Source organism: Symphalangus syndactylus, chromosome 13 (genome assembly GCF_028878055.3).
Source record: "Symphalangus syndactylus isolate Jambi chromosome 13, NHGRI_mSymSyn1-v2.1_pri, whole genome shotgun sequence".
Classification (NCBI taxonomy): domain Eukaryota; kingdom Metazoa; phylum Chordata; class Mammalia; order Primates; family Hylobatidae; genus Symphalangus; species Symphalangus syndactylus.
Window position 1 is genome coordinate 47,582,647 of NC_072435.2, and position 18,242 is coordinate 47,600,888.

General features: G+C 50.2%; 1 protein-coding gene and 1 long non-coding RNA gene across 2 annotated transcripts in view; both read right to left on the minus strand.

Annotated features, from left to right (window-relative positions):
- LOC129459385 (zinc finger protein 43-like) overlaps nucleotides 1–18,242 on the minus strand; it is a 167,240-nt gene that overhangs the window by 34,401 nt on the left and 114,597 nt on the right.
- LOC129459434 (uncharacterized) lies at nucleotides 140–10,433 on the minus strand. Its single transcript, XR_010115334.1, has 3 exons — nucleotides 6,370–10,433; nucleotides 4,099–4,280; nucleotides 140–2,232 (listed from the first exon to the last, which is right to left on the minus strand). It is a non-coding gene; the product is annotated as an uncharacterized lncRNA (long non-coding RNA).

Genomic DNA, 18,242 nt, shown 5'->3' on the forward strand with positions numbered 1-18,242 from the left:
CCAATCCCCTAGATGTTGGTCTCAGCAATATATCACAATACCAAAATTATGTGAGACCCAGGAAAAAAGGAGTCACATCACCTAGGTGCTGGGTCCAGTGATATTTCACAATTATCCTTTGTAGCAGGTTCTAGTCAAAAAAGGAGAGTCACAACACTTAAGTGATGAAGAAAAAAGAGTATGTCATAATACATTTCTGAACAGAGCCCATTCAGGAGACTCATACCTAGGTGTTGGACCCAGCCATATATATCACAATACAAAATGTATGCAGAGGTCAGGCAAAAAACAAAAAAAAACAAAACAGAGATCACATAACCTAAGAGCTGGGCCCAGCTACATATCACAAGCACCCCAGTGGACAAGGCCAAAGCATGAGAAAAGAGTCACATCACATAAGTGCTTGACTAAGCAGTATGTTACAATCCAAACTGCGAACACATCCCAGGAATAAGAGTCACATCATCTAAGTAATGGGCCCAGAGATATGTCAAACTAACCCCTGTGGAGAGGAACCAGGCAGAAGAATCACATAGCCTGTGTGCTAATCGCAGTGATAAGTCACTCTCTTTTATGGGAGCATGGCCATAGCAGGAAAGAAGGGTCAAATTATTTGGGTTCTGGGCTCAAATATATGTCACAATCTCTCCTATAGGGAAAAGCCAAGTAAGAAAGTCACATTATATGGATGATGGGTTCACAAATATGTCACTATGCCCACTATGGGCAGGGTTCAGGCAGGAGGCTCACATTACCTTAGTTCTGGGCCAAACAATATGTCACAATGCCTGATGAGGAAAGTGCTGAGGAAAAATGTAACTTCATTTTTGGTGTTTAGCCCTGCAGTATGTCAAAATCTACATTGTGAGCTGAATGTAGGTAGAAAAAGAAGCATCACAACAGCTAGGTGCTGGCCCAGTGATAGGTAACAATTCTTTCTGTAAGCAGCAACCTGGTAGAGAGAGAGTCACATTACTTGGGTGATTGATGCACAGACAGATTATAATGCTTCCTGCAAGCAGGACCCAGCAAGGAAAGTTACATCACCTGGATGTTGCACATAGCAATGTCACAATGGCCCATGAAGACAGGGCACAGGCAGGAGAGTCACATAACAAGGGTGTGGGGTCCAGTGATATGTCACAATGCCCCCCTGTGGACAGTGCTGAGGCAAAAGTACAGAGTCACACCACCTAGGTGTTGGACTCAGCAATGTGTCACAATCCGATCTGTGCACTAGGCACCAGGCAGGAGGGTCAAATCACTCAGGTGCTGGGCAAAGGTGTATGTTACAATCACAGTCGCAAAAAAATGTAGGAATGAACAATCTCACACATCCCATTTCTAAGTATTAGAGTCAACACGTGTTGTATGTTGAGTCCAAGTACACGAGTCACAATCTCAATGGTGGACTGGTACATCCATCAGAGCCTCAATCTTTGCTGTGGACTGTGTCCCCTTAGTGGAGTCACAGCCTCACAGGTATGCTGAATCTTGGTTTGAGAGTCACCAGCCCACATGTGAACCGAATCCACATTTGAGAGTCAATTTTCCAACCACCTCCAGGTGTGAGATTCAGAACTTCAACAGTGAGCTGTGTTCATGTGAAAAGTTGTCAATTTTACTGTTGGCTGGGTTTGCATACGAGTGTCACAATGTCACCTGTGTGCTAGGCCCTGTTATAGAACTCTCTGTACTACCTGAGGGCTTTATACAATATCCATGATAGTCACAACTTGCTCTGAGACTTTTTTTTCTAATGCAAATTCATAATCATACCTGTGGACCTAGGCTCATGCATTAGAGTCAACACCTCTCCAATTGGCTGGGTCTAGAGAAAAGAGTTCTCACCTGCCTATGAGCTGGGTTTAGAAATGAGTCACCATCTTAACTGTTACCACATGATTACATATGACAGTCACAATTTTTACGTGGACTCCATTCACGTGTGAAATTCAGGATCTCTCCAGTGGGGTCTGTCCATCTGTGAGGGTGACAATGCCAACATTTGGTAGGTTGTGCATTTGAGAAACAGTCTCACCTGTGTGCTTGGCCCTATGATAACACTCTCTGTACCATCCAAAGACTACACAAAATGTGAAAGAATGGTAATCCAGGACTTTACCTGTTTCTCTAAGTCTAGCTACCAGCACCTCTGCTACGGACTGGTTTGTGGTATGAGTATCATCATCGCAACTGTGAACTGGGCTAAAGTGTATGTCACAATCTAACCTGTGAGTAGAAAACAAACGGGAGAGTAACATCACCTGCATGCTGAGTCGGGAATATGTCACAATTTTTCAGGACAAGGACCAAGCAGGAGAGTCTATCACCTGGTTGCCTGTCCAGGGTTATGTTACAATTCCTTATCAAAAGCAAGGCACAGACAATAAAGTCACGTTACTTGGATACCGGACCCAGCTATGTCACAATTCTCTCCGCAGGCAAGGCCTGGGCACAAAAACACAGCACCTGGTTACTGAACCCAGAGATGCGACACAATCTTTCTGTGGGCATGGTGCAGATGGAAGAGGAGAGTCACACCTCCAAAGTAATGGATGCACAGATATGTCACAAGGTGCTTCCCATAGACAGGGCCCATGCAGGAGCTCTTTACCCATTTGGTTTGACCCAGCGATGTGTCATAATACCCAAAATACAAGGGGCCCAGGTTAAAGAGAGTGATATCACCTAGATGCAGAGTCCAGTGATATGTTACAATCCTCCCCCTTTATAGGGTTCAGGTAGAAGAGTTACATCACTTAGGTGATAAACAAATGACATGTCATAATTCCTCTATTAGCAGGTGGAGAGAGTCCCATCACCTAGGTGTTGGACTAGCCGTATTTTAATATATACAATACACAATTCACCAACACCTAGGTGAAATGGATTGTCTATATTGAAATATGGCAGGGTCCAACGACTAGGTGATGTGACTCTCCTGCGTGGGCCCTGCTAATAGGAGAATTATGACATTATCTTTCTGTTTATCACCTAAGTGATGTGACTCTCCTTTTCTACCTGAAACCTGTAGTAGGAGAGGAGAGTCACATCACCAAGGTGCTAGGCCCAGTGATAAATCACAATCCCTGGCCAGGCGCGGTGGCTCACACCTGTAATCTCAGCACTTTGGGAGGCAGAGGCTGGCAGTTCACCAGGTCAAGAGAACGAGAGCATCCTGGACAACATGGTGAAATCCCGTCTCTACTAAAAATACAAAAATTAGCTGGGTATGGGTGGTGTGTGCCTGTAGCCCCAGCTACTTGGGAGGCTGAGGCAGAAGAATTGCTTGAACCTGGGAGGCAGAGGTTGCAGTGAGCTGAGATCGTGCCACTGCACTCCAGCCTGGCAACAAAGTGAGACTCCGTCTCAAAAAAAAAAAATAAAATCACAATCCCGCCTTGGGCAGAAACCAAGCAGTAGACGAGGGTCACATCACCTTGTTACTAGATCCAAAAATGTAGCACACTATTTTCTGAAAAAAAGGGGCCCATGCAGCTGAGTCACCTCATCTAAGAGAGTGCTCCAGAGATATGTCAAAATGCCCTATGTGGGTAAGGCTCATAAAGAAGAGTCACATAACCTAGGAATTGAGACTAGTTACATGGCACAATCACCCCAGTGGGCAGGACTGAGGCATGGAACAAAATTCACATTATGCAGATCCTGAGACAAGTGATATGTCAAAATCCCCACTGTGGACAAGTTTCAGAGACAAAAGGAGAGTCATATAATCTAGTTTATGGGCCCAGGCAAATGTCATAATGTCCTCTCTGGACAGGGACCAGGCAGAAAAATCACATAACCTGTGGTCAGGGCCTAGTGATACGTCATCCCCTCTTCTGTGGTCAGGGCCCAGGCAGGAAAGAAGAGTGAGATCATGTAGGTGCTTGGCACAGGTATGTTACAACGTCTCCTAGGGAAAAGCCCACGTAAAGGTGGAGAGTAACATCAAATAGATGGGTCCAGAAATATGGCAAAATGTCCCCTGAAGCCAGGGTCTAGGTAGGAGATTCATTATCATCTGGGTGTTAGACCCAGTAATATGTTACAATAGCCCATTTGGGCAGTGCACAGAAAGGAGAAACAGATTACCTGGGTGCAGGGACCAGTGATATGTCACAATGCCCTCTGTGACAGCACCAAGGCAAGAGTATAGGATCACATGATTTACATGCTGGGTCCAGTGATATGTCACAATCCCATCTGTGTAGTGGGCCCAGGCAGGAGAGTCAAATCGCTCACATTCTGAGCAGAGGTATGTGTCACAATCACACCTGCAGAAAGACCCAGAAATGAGATAAAACAATTCTTCACATCTTCATTCTAGGTATGAGTCAATACCATTTGGATATTGGGTCTCAGTACACAAGTCACCATCTCAATGTAGATGAATCCATGCATAACAGCCTCAATCTCTTCTGCAGACTGTGTCTCTTCAGTAAAATCACAGCCTCGGTGCCTCACACCTGTAACCCCAGCACTTTGGGAGGCCAATGCAGGTGGATCACTTGAGGTCAGGAGTAGAGACCAGCCTGGCTAACATGGCAAAATCTCATCTCTATTCAAAATACAAAAATTAGCCGGATATGGTGGCAGGCACCTGTAATCCCAGCTACTTGGGAGGCTGAGGCAGGAGAATAACTTGAACCCGGGAGGCGGAGCGAGCCGAGATCATGCCATTGCACTCCGGCCTGGGCAACAAGCGTGAAACTCGGTCTCAAAAAAAAAAAAAAAAAAAAAAAAGCCTCACAGGTGTGCTGAATCTTGACCTGAGTCACCAATCCACCTGTGGACCAGATTCCCCTATAAGAGTCAATTTTGCAATTTTCCACTGCCTCCAGGTGTGACATTCAGAACTTCAGAAGTAGGTTATGTTTATGTTAAGGGATGACAATATTTATTGTTGGCTGGTTGCGCATATAACAATGTCACGTGTGTGCTGGGCCATGTAAGAGCATTCAGTGTATTACCCGAGGGCTTTATACAATATACAGGAGAGTCAAATCCACTCTGAGATCTTTGTCATTGTATAAACCCATGATTGTACCTGTGGCCCTAGGCCCAGACTGGGGCAGGTGTATCATGAGGTCAGTAGTTCGAGACCAGCCTGACCAACATGGTAAAACCTCATCTCTACTAAAAATACAAAAAAGCCGGGTGTATCCCAGCTGCTTAGGAGGCTGAGGCAGGAGAATCACTTGAACCTGGGAGGTGGAGGTTGCAGTAAGCTGAGATCGTGCCACTGTACTCCACCAGCCTGGGTGACAAAGGGAGGCTGTCTCAAAAAAAAAAAAAAAAAAAAAAAGATACATAAAACACAATCTCATCTGTGTTTTTGGCTTGTGATGACACTCTCTGTGCCACCTGAGAGCTTTTTATAATACCTGAAAGAGTGGTAATTCTCCATGACCTTTGCAAAAAAAAGGAAACTTAGAATCATGTTTGTTTTCCCAAGCCTAGCTAGGCAAGGTGTATCTCTTTTATTGCCTGGTTGAAGGTATGAGAATCATCATAGTAATTCGTAAGCTCAGGCAAAATATATGTGACAAGGGCCGGGAAGGTGGCTTACACCTGTAATCCCAGCACTTTGGGAGACTGAGGCAGGCGGATCATGAGGTCAGGAGATCGAGGCCATCCTGCCTAACACGGTGAAACCCCGACTCTACTAAAAATACAAAAAACTAGCCGGGCATGGTGGCAGACACCTGTAGTCCCAGCTACTTGGGAGGCTGAGGCAGGAGAATGGCATGAACCCGGCAGGCGGAGCTTGCAGTGAGCTGAGATTGCTCCACTGCACTCCAGCCTGGGCAACAGAGCAAGATTCCGTCTCAAAAAAAAAAAAAAAAAAATATATATATATATATGTTACAATGTGACAATTACACCTATGGGTAAGGAGTGAGCAGGAGAGTCACATCACCTAGGGCTGGTCTAGAGATATGTCACAATCTTTTTTGAGGGCAAGGACGAGACAGGAGAGTCACATCACCTAGGTGCTTGGCCAGGGATGCCTTAACATCTCTTCCTGTAAGATGGGCACAGGCAGCAAAGCCCAGATAAAAGAGGAAAGTCACATAAAATAGTTGATGAGCTTAGATGTGTTAAAATTTTTTCTGTAAGCATGGTCCAGGCAGGAAACTCACATCACTTGGGTGTAAAACCCAGCAACATGTCACAATGTCTTATGTGAGCAGGGCCAAGAAAAAAATAGAGTAACATCACTTTGGTGCTGGGTTCATCAATATTTCACAATCTTCCCTGGAGGAAAAACTAAGACAAAAAAAATCGAATCAGTTATGTGCTGCAAAATGTCGCAAAACTTCCTGTGAGCAGAAACCAGGTAAGACAAGAGAGTCAAATCACCTGTGTGACTGGTGCAAAGACATTTCAAAATGCCACCCGTAGGCACGGTCCAGGCATAAAAGTTATATCACCTGGCTGTTGGACCCAGCAATATGTCACAATGGCCCAAGTGGCCAAATCATAGGCAGAAGACTCACATGTCAGTGCAGGGCCTAGCAATATTTCAGTGTCTGCTGCAGGCAAAACCTAAAACCAGGGAAAAATCCCATCAGGTAGGTGCTGGGCGTAGCAATATGCTACAATGTTCCTGTAAGCAGGGACCAGACAGAAGAAGACTGTCACATCACCTGGATGCTGGGCCCAGCGATATGTCAACCATCATTTCTGTAATAAAGACCCACGCAGAAAAAACACAGCATCTGGTTGCTGGCCACAGCAATGTGCCTCAATTTTCCCTGTAGGCAGGGTGCAGGCAGAAGAGGAGAGTCACATCTCCTGATGATGAATGCAGGGACATGTCACAATGCTCCCTGTAGGAAGGGCCCAGGTAGGAGACTCCCAACCTTTAGGTGTTCAGCTGAGCAGTATGTCACAATACACAAATATGAAGGGCCTAAGAAAAATAAGAGTCACATCACCTTGATGCTAGGTCTCTGTGAGCAGAGACCAGGCAGGAGAAGAAAGTAATATTACTGGCCGGGCGCAGTGGCTCACACCTGTAATCCCAACACTTTGGGAGGCTGAGGAGGGTGGATCACTTGAAGCCAGGAATTCGAGACCAGCCTGGCCAACATGCTGAAACCCCATCTCTACTAAAAATACAAAAATTAGCTGGGTGTGGTGGCACATGCCTGTAAGTTCCAGCTACTCAGGAGGCCAATGCAGAAGAATCGCTTGAACCTGGGAGGTGGAGGTTGCAATGAGCCAAGATCACACCATTGCACTCCAGCCTGTGCAACAGAGCGAGACTCTGTCTCCGGAAAAAAAAAAAAAAGAAGATAGTAACATCACCATGGTGACGGGCATCATTGAGTTACGTCACAAAGCTCCATGTAGGCAGGGTCCAGAGAAAAGGTGTTACATCCCCTGGGTGTTGGACCCAACAATATGTAACAATTTCTTTTTTGTTTTTATTTTTTGAGACAGAGTCTCGCTCTGTTGCCCAGGCTGGAGTGTAGTGGCGCATCTTGGCTCACTGCAACCTCCATGTCCCGCAATTCTCCTGTCTCAGCCTCCCAAGTCACTGGGACTACAGGCGCACGTCACCATGCCCGGCTAATTTTTGTATTTTTAGTAGAGACGTTTCACCATATTGATCAGACTGGTCTTCAACTCCTGACCTCAGGTGATGCACCCGCCTCAGCCTTCCAAACTGATGGCATTACAGGCGTGAGGCCACTGTGCCCGGCCTTATATGTAACAATTTGTTGTTGTCGTTGTTGTTTTTGAGACAGTCTTGCTCTGTTGCCCAGGCTGCAGTGCAGTGGTGTGATGTCGGCTCACTGCAACCATTGCCTCCTGGATTCAAGTGATTCTCTTGCCTCAGCCTCCCAAGTAGCTGGGATTATAGGCATGTGCCACCACACGAGGCTAATTTTTTTATTGTTTTAGTAGAGATGGGGATTCACCATGTTGGCCAGGCTGGTATTGAACTCCTGACCTCAAGTGATCTGCTCATCTCAGCCTCCCAGAGTGCTGGGATTACAGGCATGAGCCACCATGCCCAGCCATATGTAACAATTTCTAATGTGACATATTGTGCCATAATATGGCACAACATGTAGGGCACAGGTGGGAGAGTCACATAACATGTGTGCAGGATTCAGTAATATTTTACAATACCCAAAACTTGTAGGGTCCCATAAAAAGAGGAGAGTCATATCACCTAGGTGCTGGGACCACTGATATATTACAATTTTACCTTTGGGCTGGGACCAGACAGGAAACTGCTATCACTCAGGTGCTGGCCAATGTCACAACCACACCTGCAGGAAGGTCCAGTGACGAATTAATCCCGTACAGGTCCCAGTTCTAGGTATGAGAGTCACCACGTTCTCTATGTTGGGTCTAAGTATGCTAGTGACAATTTCACCAACGAACTGAACCTGTGCATAAGAGCCTCCATCTCTCTTGTGAGCTGTGTTCGCTCTGGCACTCAGCCCAGGTATGAGAGTCAACATGTCCTCAGGAAGTCAGTAGACTTCTCATTGGTTCAGATTGAAAAATTCTCACCTATGAACTAGATTTAGAAATAAGTCATTATTCAAACTCCTGCAGAATGTTCACATATAACAGCCACAATTTTAACTGTGGACTGTGTCTGTGCATGAGATTCAGGACCTCACCAGTGGGCTCCATCACTGTGAGGGTGACAATTTTAACAGTTGGTGAGGTGGGCAAAGAAGAAACACAATCTCACCTTCTTGCTGAACTCTATAATGACAGTCTCTATACCACGAGAGATTTACATAGTATTCAAAACAGTGGTAATTTGGCTGGGCATGGTGGCTGGCACCTGTAACCCCAGCACTTTGGGAGGCCGAGGCAGGCAGATTACCTGAGGTCGGGAGTTCTAGACTAGCCTGACCAACACTGAGAAACCCCGTCTCTACTCAAAATACAAAATTAGCCAGGTATGGTGGCACATGCCTGTAATCCCAGCTACTCAGGAGACTGAGGCACGACAATCACTTGAACCCAGGATGCGGAAGCTGCAATGGGCCAAGATCTCGCCATTGTACTCCAGCCTGGGCGACAAGGGCGAAACCCTGTCTCAAAAAAAAAAAAAAAAAAAGTGGTAATTCTCAGCTGGGCGTGGTAGCTCATGCCTGTAATCCCAACACCTTGGGAGGCCGAGGTGGGTGGATCACCCAAGGTCAGGAGTTCAAGAGCAGCCTGGCCAACATGGCAAAATCCTATCTCTACTAAAAATATAAAAATTACCCAGGAGGTGGAGGATGCAGTGAGCCGAGACTGCACCACTACATTCCAGCCTGGGCAACATGAACGAAACTCCATCTCAAAAAAAAGAAAAAAAAAAAGTAATTCTCTATGACATTTGTACAAGAAAGAGACCCAGAATAATACTCATAACCCTAAGCTTAGCTATAAGAGGCAGCATCTCTCTTACTGGCATATTGAAGGTAGAAGAGTCATAATTGCGCCTGCGAACTGGGCCAAGCTATATTTCACAATCCCACCTGTGAACAGGGAGAGAGGAGTCGCATCACGTGGGTTTTGGGCCGGGAATATGTCACAGTCTTTTCTGAGGGCAGAGACCAGATAGGAGTATCACATCACCAGAATATTTTTTTTTTTTTTTTGAGACAGTCTCGCTCTGTCGCCCAGGCTGGAGTGCAGTGGCACAATCTCGGCTCACTGCAAGCTCTGCCTCCCGGGTTCACGCCATTCTCCTGCCTCAGCCTCTCGGAGTAGCTGGGACTACAGGCGCCCGCCACCACGCCCGGCTAATTTTTTGTATTTTCAGTAGAGACGGGGTTTCACCGTGGTCTCGATCTCCTGACCTCGTGATCCGCCCGCCTCGGCCTCCCAAAGTGCTGGGATTACAAGCGTGAGCCACCACGCCCGGCCCTCACCTGAATATTTAGCCAGGAATATGTTGCAAACTTCCCCTGAAAGCAGGACATAGGCAGCAGTCACATCACCTGGGTGCTGAGCCCAGCAATGGATAACAATGCTCTCTGTGGTCCAGGCCCAGGCAGGGGAGACACATTACCTGAGTCTAGTGATAAGTCACAATTTTTCCTGTAGGCAGAGTGCAGGCAAAAATGGAGAGTCACTCTCCTAGGTGATTGATGCAGAGATACGTCACAAGGCCCTCTGTAGAAAGGGCCTGGGCAGGGCCAGACACGGTGGCTCACACCTGTAATCCCAGCACTTTGGGAGGCCGAGGCGGGAGGATCACGAGGTCAGGAGTTCAGACCAGCCTGGCCAACATGGTGAAATCCCGTCTCCACTAAAAATACAAAAATTAGCCAGGCATGGTGGCAGGCACCTGTAATCCCAGCACCTCAGGAGGCTGAGGCAGGAGAATCATTTGAACCTGGGAGGCGTAAGTTGCAGTGAGCCGAGATCGCACCACTGCACTCCAGCCTGGGAGACAGGGAGAGACTGTCTCAAACAAACAAACAAAAAAAAAAAAAAAAGAAAAAGAAAGGGCCTGGGCGGGAGCCTCTTATTTTATAGGTGTTAGACCTAGTAACATGTCCTAACATCCAAAATATTCAGGGACTAGGGAAAAAAGGAGAGAGTCACATAACCTGAGTGCAGGGCTTAGCAATATGTAACAATGCACCTTGTGGACAGTGCCAAGGCAAGAAAAAAGACTCCCATCACCTCAGTGAAAGGCCCAGCTGTGTGTCACAATGCCATCTGTGGGCATCACCAAAGCTGGAAAAAAGTCACATCTTCAAGGTGCAAAGTCAAGCGATATGTCACAATCTCCATCTGTGGGCTGGGCCAAGGCAGGAGAGTCAAATCACTAAGGTGCTTAGTAGATGCATACAATCTTACCTGCAGGAAAGTCCAGGAATGAGATTAGAAATTCCACACACGTCCAGGTTCCAGGTATGAGGGTCAACACCTCCTGTATGTGTTGGGTCTAAGTACGTGAGTCACAATCTCAATGGTTGACAGTATTGCAAGAGAGCCACAATTTTGTCTGCGGACTGTGCTTTTCAGTGCAGTCACAGCCTCACATGTGTACTGAATCTTGGTCTGAGAGTAACCAATCCACCTGTGGACCAGGCCCACATATGAGAGTCAATTATCCAACTTTTGACAGCCTCCGAGTGTGAGATTCAGAAATGTTCCTAAGAGGCCGGGCGCGGTGGCTCACGCCTGTAATCCCAGGACTTTTGGGAGGCCGAGGCGGGCGGATCACCTGAGGTCCGGAGTTCGAGATCAGCCTGGCCAACATGGTGAAACCCCATCTCTAGTAAAAATAAAAAATAAATAAATAAAAATTAGCCAGGCCTGGTGGTGCGCACCTGTAATCCCAGCTACTCGGAAGGCTGAGGCAGCAGAATCGCTTAAACCTGGAGGTGAGGTTGCAGTGAGCCGAGATCGCGCCACTACACTCCAGCCTGGGCGTCATAGCAAGATTCCCTCTCAAAAAAAAAAAAAAAAAAAAAAAAAAAAAATTAACAACAGAAACTGAAGACCCCAGGGCCGCAGCCCTTCCTGCGCACACACCGAGTCGGGATTCTGCCCCAATCATCCGCCGGGCATCCCTGAACAATCTGCAGAGCTGACCAGAGAGCTCCAGACAGGGTAGCGCGCAGGAATGGGGCGGGACGCGGGAGTCTCGGCTGCGGGCCCAGCCGCCATCTTGCGGCCAGAAGGGCCTGGGGCGGAGCTGCGCCAGCGACCAGGACTCAGGAGCCGACTGTGAGGAGGCCGGTCCCGCCACTTTCACAGCCCGCTCTCCCCTCTCGGGATGCCTAACCCCGCACACTCACCATTTCCCAGCTTCCAGGATGTCCGGGCATCTTAGCTGTGCGTCTCCCAGGACCTGCAGATCACAAGGTAACGGAGGCTGAGACAAAGTCACCGGGGGCTCCCGAGTTGGAGGACGCGGAAAAGCAGAGGCGGGTCCCAAGCTCTGGCGGGAGCCGGAGACAAAGGCCCCGCCAAAAGCCGGAAGCCACGGCCCCCTCTCCAACTGCGCGTCTGATTGGGTGGTTCCCACGCCAGCGCCACTGATTGGATAAAGCTCCAGGACCCACGCTCCCCAGCATTTGCGCATTTTATGGACAGGGGAACGGGCTCAAGTAGGCGGGGTCACATGCCCAGGGAATTATAGCTAATCAACAAGTGAGCTGAGCCTTGAAATGCACTTGCTCTTTTCCTTACCTGGGTCAGCTTGTATAGTGCATCTTAGTAGCTACTTAAGGGGAAGAAACAGAACATTTGGATACCCTTTAAACAACTTTTTAGTTATTTTGACAATGCAGCAAAGACCCTCATCCCATCCCTGAGGCTCTCTCTCACCGCGTTGTACCACACTGCTGTACACATCTTGGGATGACCAGTAGGAATGTGGAAGCAGCTGGGGCTAGGGATAGATAAACATGAATTATGTTGCCTAAATTTGCTCATTTTAGAAAAACATCTAAACCGCCTGCCTGCCTTCCTTCCTTCCTTCCTTCCTTCCTTCCCTCCCTCCCTCCCTCCCTCCCTCCTTCCTTCCTTTCTTTCCCTCTCTGGCCCACGCTACAATCTACTCGGCTTGCTGCTGCCCGCGCCGCGGACTGCCTGGGACTGCCGGCACGCGCCACCGCTGCCTGCCTTTTCTCCTTTGCACGCAGGCACGCGTTCGCCATCTTGGCCACGCTGGTCGCCAGCTCCTGACGCCGAGTGCTCTGCCCGCCTCAGCCTCCCGAGGTACTGGGACTACAGACGGAGTCTCGCTCACCCAGTGCTCGGTGTTGCCCGGGCTGGAGTGCGGTGGCGTGGTCTGGCCTCGCGGCAGCCTCTACCCCCCGGCCGCCTGCCTTGGCCTGCCAGGGTGCTGGGATTGCAGCCCCTGCCCGACCGCCGCCCCATCTGGAAGGTGGGGAGCGCCTCTGCCCGGCCGCCCCGTCTGGGAGGTGAGGAGCACCTCTGGCCGGCCGCCCCGTCTGGGAAGTGAGGAGCGCCTCTGCCCGGCCGCCCCGTCTGGGAAGTGAGGAGCGCCTCTGCCCGGCCACCCACCGTCTGGGAAGTGAGGAGCGCCTCTGCCCGGCCACCCACCGTCTGGGAAGTGAGGAGCGCCTCTGCCCGGCCGCCCCGTCTGGGAGGTGAGGAGCACCTCTGCCCGGCCGCCCCGTCTGGGAGGTGAGGAGCGCCTCTGCCCGGCCGCCCCGTCTGGGAGGTGAGGAGCGCCTCTGCCCGGCCGCCCCGTCTGGGAGGTGAGGAGCGCCTCTGCCCGGCCGCCCCGTCCAGGAGGAAGTGAGGAGCGCCTCTGCCCGGCCGCCCCGTCCGGGAAGAAGTGAGGAGCGCCTCTGCCCGGCCGCCCCGTCCGGGAAGAAGTGAGGAGCGCCTCTGCCCGGCCGCCCCGTCTGGGAAGTGAGGAGCGCCTCTGCCCGGCCGCCCCGTCCGGGAAGAAGTGAGGAGCGCCTCTGCCCGGGCGCCCCATCCGGGAAGAAGTGAGGAGTGCCTCTGCCCGGCCGCCCCATCCGGGAAGAAGTGAGGAGTGCCTCTGCCCGGCCACCCATTGTCTGGGAAGTGAGGAGCGCCTCTGCCCGGCCACCCACCGTCTGGGAAGTGAGGAGCGCCTCTGCCCGGCCGCCCCGTCTGGGAAGTGAGGAGCGCCTCTGCCCGGCCACCCACCATCTGGGAAGTGAGGAGCGCCTCTGCCCGGCCACCCACCGTCTGGGAAGTGAGGAGCGCCTCTGCCCGGCCACCCACCGTCTGGGAAGTGAGGAGCACCTCTGCCCAGCCGCCCCGTCTGGGAAGTGAGGAGCGCCTCTGCCCGGCCACCCATCATCTGGGAAGTGAGGAGCGCCTCTGCCCGGCCTCCCATCGTCTGGGAGGTGAGGAGCGCCTCTGCTCGGCCGCCCCGTCCAGGAGGAAGTGAGGAGCGCCTCTGCCCGGCCTCCCATCGTCTGGGAGGTGAGGAGCACCTCTGCCCGGCCACCCCGTCCAGGAGGAAGTGAGGAGCGCCTCTGCCCGGCCGCCCCGTCCGGGAAGAAGTGAGGAGCGCCTCTGCCCAGCCGCCCCGTCCGGGAAGAAGTGAGGAGCGCCTCTGCCCGGCCGCCCCGTCCGGGAAGAAGTGAGGAGCGCCTCTGCCCGGCCGCCCCGTCTGGGAAGTGAGGAGCGCCTCTGCCCGGCCGCCCCGTCCGGGAAGAAATGAGGAGCGCCTCTGCCCGGGCGCCCCATCCGGGAAGAAGTGAGGAGTGCCTCTGCCCGGCCGCCCCATCCGGGAAGAAGTGAGGAGTGCCTCTGCCCGGCCACCCATTGTCTGGGAAGTGAGGAGCGCCTCTGCCCGGCCACCCACCGTCTGGGAAGTGAGGAGCGCCTCTGCCCGGCCACCCACCGTCTGGGAAGTGAGGAGCGCCTCTGCCCGGCCACTCACCGTCTGGGAAGTGAGGAGCGCCTCTGCCCGGCCACCCACCGTCTGGGAAGTGAGGAGCGCCTCTGCCCGGCCGCCCCGTCTGGGAAGTGAGGAGCGCCTCTGCCCGGCCACCCTGTCTGGGAAGTGAGGAGCGCCTCTGCCCGGCCGCCCCGTCTGGGAAGTGAGGAGCTCCTCTGCCCGGCCACCCATCGTCTGGGAAGTGAGGAGCGCCTCTGCCCGGCCTCCCATCGTCTGGGAGGTGAGGAGCGCCTCTGCCCGGCCGCCCCGTCCGGGAGAAAGTGAGGAGCACCTCTGCCCGGCCGCCCCGTCCGGGAAGAAGTGAGGAGCGCCTCTGCCCGGCCGCCCCGTCCGGGAAGAAGTGAGGAGCGCCTCTGCCCGGCCGCCCCGTCCGGGAAGAAGTGAGGAGCGCCTCTGCCCGGCCGCCCCGTCTGGGAGGTGAGGAGCGCCTCTGCCCGGCCACCCATCGTCTGGGAGGTGAGGAGCGCCTCTGCCCGGCCACCCATCGTCTGGGAGGTGAGGAGCGCCTCTGCCCGACCACCCATTGTCTGGGAGGTGAGGAGCGCCTCTGCCCGGCTGCCCCATCTGGGAAGTGAGGAGTGCCTCTGCCCGGCCACCCATCGTCTGGGAGGTGAGGAGCGCCTCTGCCCGGCCGCCCATCGTCTGGGAAGTGAGGAGCGCCTCTGCCCGGCCGCCCATCATCTGGGAAGTGAGGAGCGCCTCTGCCCGGCCACCCATCGTCTGGGAAGTGGGGAGCGCCTCTGCCCGACCACCCATCGTCTGGGAAGTGAGGAGCGCCTCTGCCCGGCCACCTATCGTCTGGGAAGAAGTGAGGAGCGTCTCTGCCTGGCCGCCCCGTTTGGGAAGTGAGGAGCCCCTCTGCCCGGCCGCCCCGTGTCTGGGTAGAAGTGAGGAGCTCCTCTGCCTGGCCGCTCCGTCTGGGAGGTCTACCACCGAGGCCAGAAGCAATGTGGGGGCTGGACGTGGTGGCTCACGCCTGTGGTCCCGGCACTCTGGGGGGCGAGGCGGGTTGATCACTTCGGGCTAGGAGTTCGAGACCAGTCTGGCCAACTTGGCGAAACATGAAGAATACAACAGACAAACCAACCAACCAACTCAATGACAACCAAACAGGTCTACCCTGGAGTCATACTCTAATTTTTTCTATTTTCTTCCCTTTCTGATCCTTTATCCCACTTTCTTTTTCTTTCTCTTCCTTCTCCCTCTTCTTTGTCAAATAGAGGATTGAGTTATTATCACTGATCCATATAAAGTCCCTCTCTCATTTATTTTAACTCCCACCCCCATTTCTATTCCCCGACTTCCCATGTGCAACCTTCCTAATATGTTTGATATGCATCTTTTTGTTTGTATGTATTTTTAGAAAATGTTTATTGTTTTTGTATGCAAAAAAAAAATTAATAAAAAAAAAAGGAAAACATCTAAACCAATCTGTGTGAAGTGGCTATTATCAGGGTAATTGTGCCCTGACTGTGCTACATCTCAATCTGACTTCTCTTTTTAAAAATTACTGCATTACTCTCATTAACGGGGTTATTCCACTGTCTATTGGAAAATCGCCAATTGTCCTCTGTAGGTGTCCTGATGTGATTTGCTAGTTTAGACCCTGGACGTAGGGAGAAGAAAATACTTGAGCTGTATCAGAACACCTAACTCAACTGGAGGATATATAGGAATTCCTTAATAATATCTAACAGTTTTCTCAATACCCATTATATTTAACAGTGATAGCTTGGAGGGGAGAGAGGGGAAACAGATGACACAACCTTAGAAGTTCACTTTTGTTGCCGGCGCGGTGGCTCACGCTTGTAATCCCAGCACATTACATTGGGAGGCCGAGGCGGGCGGATCACGAGGTCAGGAGATCGAGACCACGGTGAAACCCCGTCTCTACTAAAAATACAAAAAAATTAGCTGGGCGTGGTGGCGGGCGCCTGTAGTCCCAGCTACTCGGAGAGGCTGAGGCAGGAGAATTGCTTGAACCTGGGAGGCGGAGCTTGCAGTGAGCCGAGATTGCGCCACTGCACTCCAGCCTGGGCCACAGAGCGAGACTCCGTCTCAAAAAAAAAAAAAAAGAATGTTTTTGGTAGTTTGATAGGTGTAGCATTAGATTTTTAAATTTCTTTGGACAGTATGACCATTTTAATAATATTGATCTTTTCTATACATCTCTTTCTATTAGATTTTCTAGTTTCTGTGCATAGAGATGTTCATAGTAGACTTCAAGTGTTATTTGTACTTTTGTGGGGGTCACTGGTAATGTCCCTTTTGTCATTTTTTTTTTTCTTGAGACAGAGTTTAGCTCTGTCGCCACGCTGGAGTGCAGTGGTGCGATACCAGCTCACTGCAACCTCTGCCTCCTGGGTTCAAGTGATTCTCCTGCCTCAGTCTCCCAAGTACCTGGGACAGCAGGTGCGCACCACCACGCCCAGCTAATTTTTGTATTTTTAGTAGAGACAGGGTTTCACAATGTTGGCCAGGATGGTCTCAATTTCTTGGCCTTTTGTCATTTCTAATTGTGTTTATTTGGTTATTCTCTTCTTTCTTCATGAATCTAGCTAGTAGTTTGTTTATCTTATTTAGTTTTTTAAAGATTTAACTTCTAGATTTCTTGATCTATTGTATAGTTTATCATGTCTAAATCTTCAGTTCAGATCTGATTTTGGTTATTTCTTGCCTTTCGCTATCTTAAAGGTTGGCTTCCTCTCGCTTATCTTGTCCTTTTATTTATTTATTTATTTATTTATTTATTTATTTATTTTTATTATACTTTAGGGTTTTAGGGTACATGTGCACAATGTGCAGGTTTGTTACATATGTATCCATGTGCCATGTTGATTTCCTGCACCCATTAATTCGTCATTTAGCATTAGGTGTATCTCCTAATGCTGTCCCTCCCCCCTCCCCCCACCCCACAACAGTCCCCGGAGCGTGATGTTCCCCTTCCTGTGTCCATGAGTTCTCATTGTTCAATTCCCACCTATGAGTGAGAACATGCGGTGTTTGGTTTTTTGTCCTTGCGATAGTTTACTGAGAATGATGTTTTCCAGTTTCATCCATGTCCCTACAAAGGACACGAACTCATCATTTTTTATGGCTGCATAGTATTCCATGGTGTATATGTGCCACATTTTCTTAATCCAGTCTATCGTTGTTGGACATTTGGGTTGGTTCCAACTCTTTGCTATTGTGAATAGTGCCGCGATAAACATACGTGTGCATGTGTCTTTATAGCAGCATGATTTATAGTCCTTTGGGTATATACCCAGTAATGGGATGGCTGGGTCAAATGGTATTTCTAGTTCTAGATCCCTGAGGAATCGCCACACTGACTTCCACAATGGTTGAACTAGTTTACAGTCCCACCAACAGTGTAAAAGTGTTCCTATTTCTCCACATCCTCTCCAGCACCTGTTGTTTCCTGATTTTTTAATGATGGCCATTCTAACTGGTGTGAGATGGTATCTCACTGTGGTTTTGATTTGCATTTCTCTGATGGCCAGTGATGAGGAGCATTTCTTCATGTGTTTTTTGGCTGCATAAATGTCTTCTTTTGAGAAGTGTCTGTTCATGTCCTCTGCCCACTTTTTGATGGGGTTGTTTGTTTTTTTCTTGTAAATTTGTTTGAGTTCATTGTAGATTCTGGATATTAGCCCTTTGTCAGATGAGTAGGTTGCAAAAATTTTCTCCCATTGTGTAGGTTGCCTGTTCACTCTGATGATAGTTTCTTTTGCTGTGCAGAAGCTCTTTAGTTTAATGAGATCCCATTTGTCGATTTTGGCTTTTGTTGCCATTGCTTTTGGTGTTTTAGACATGAAGTCCTTGCCCACTCCTATGT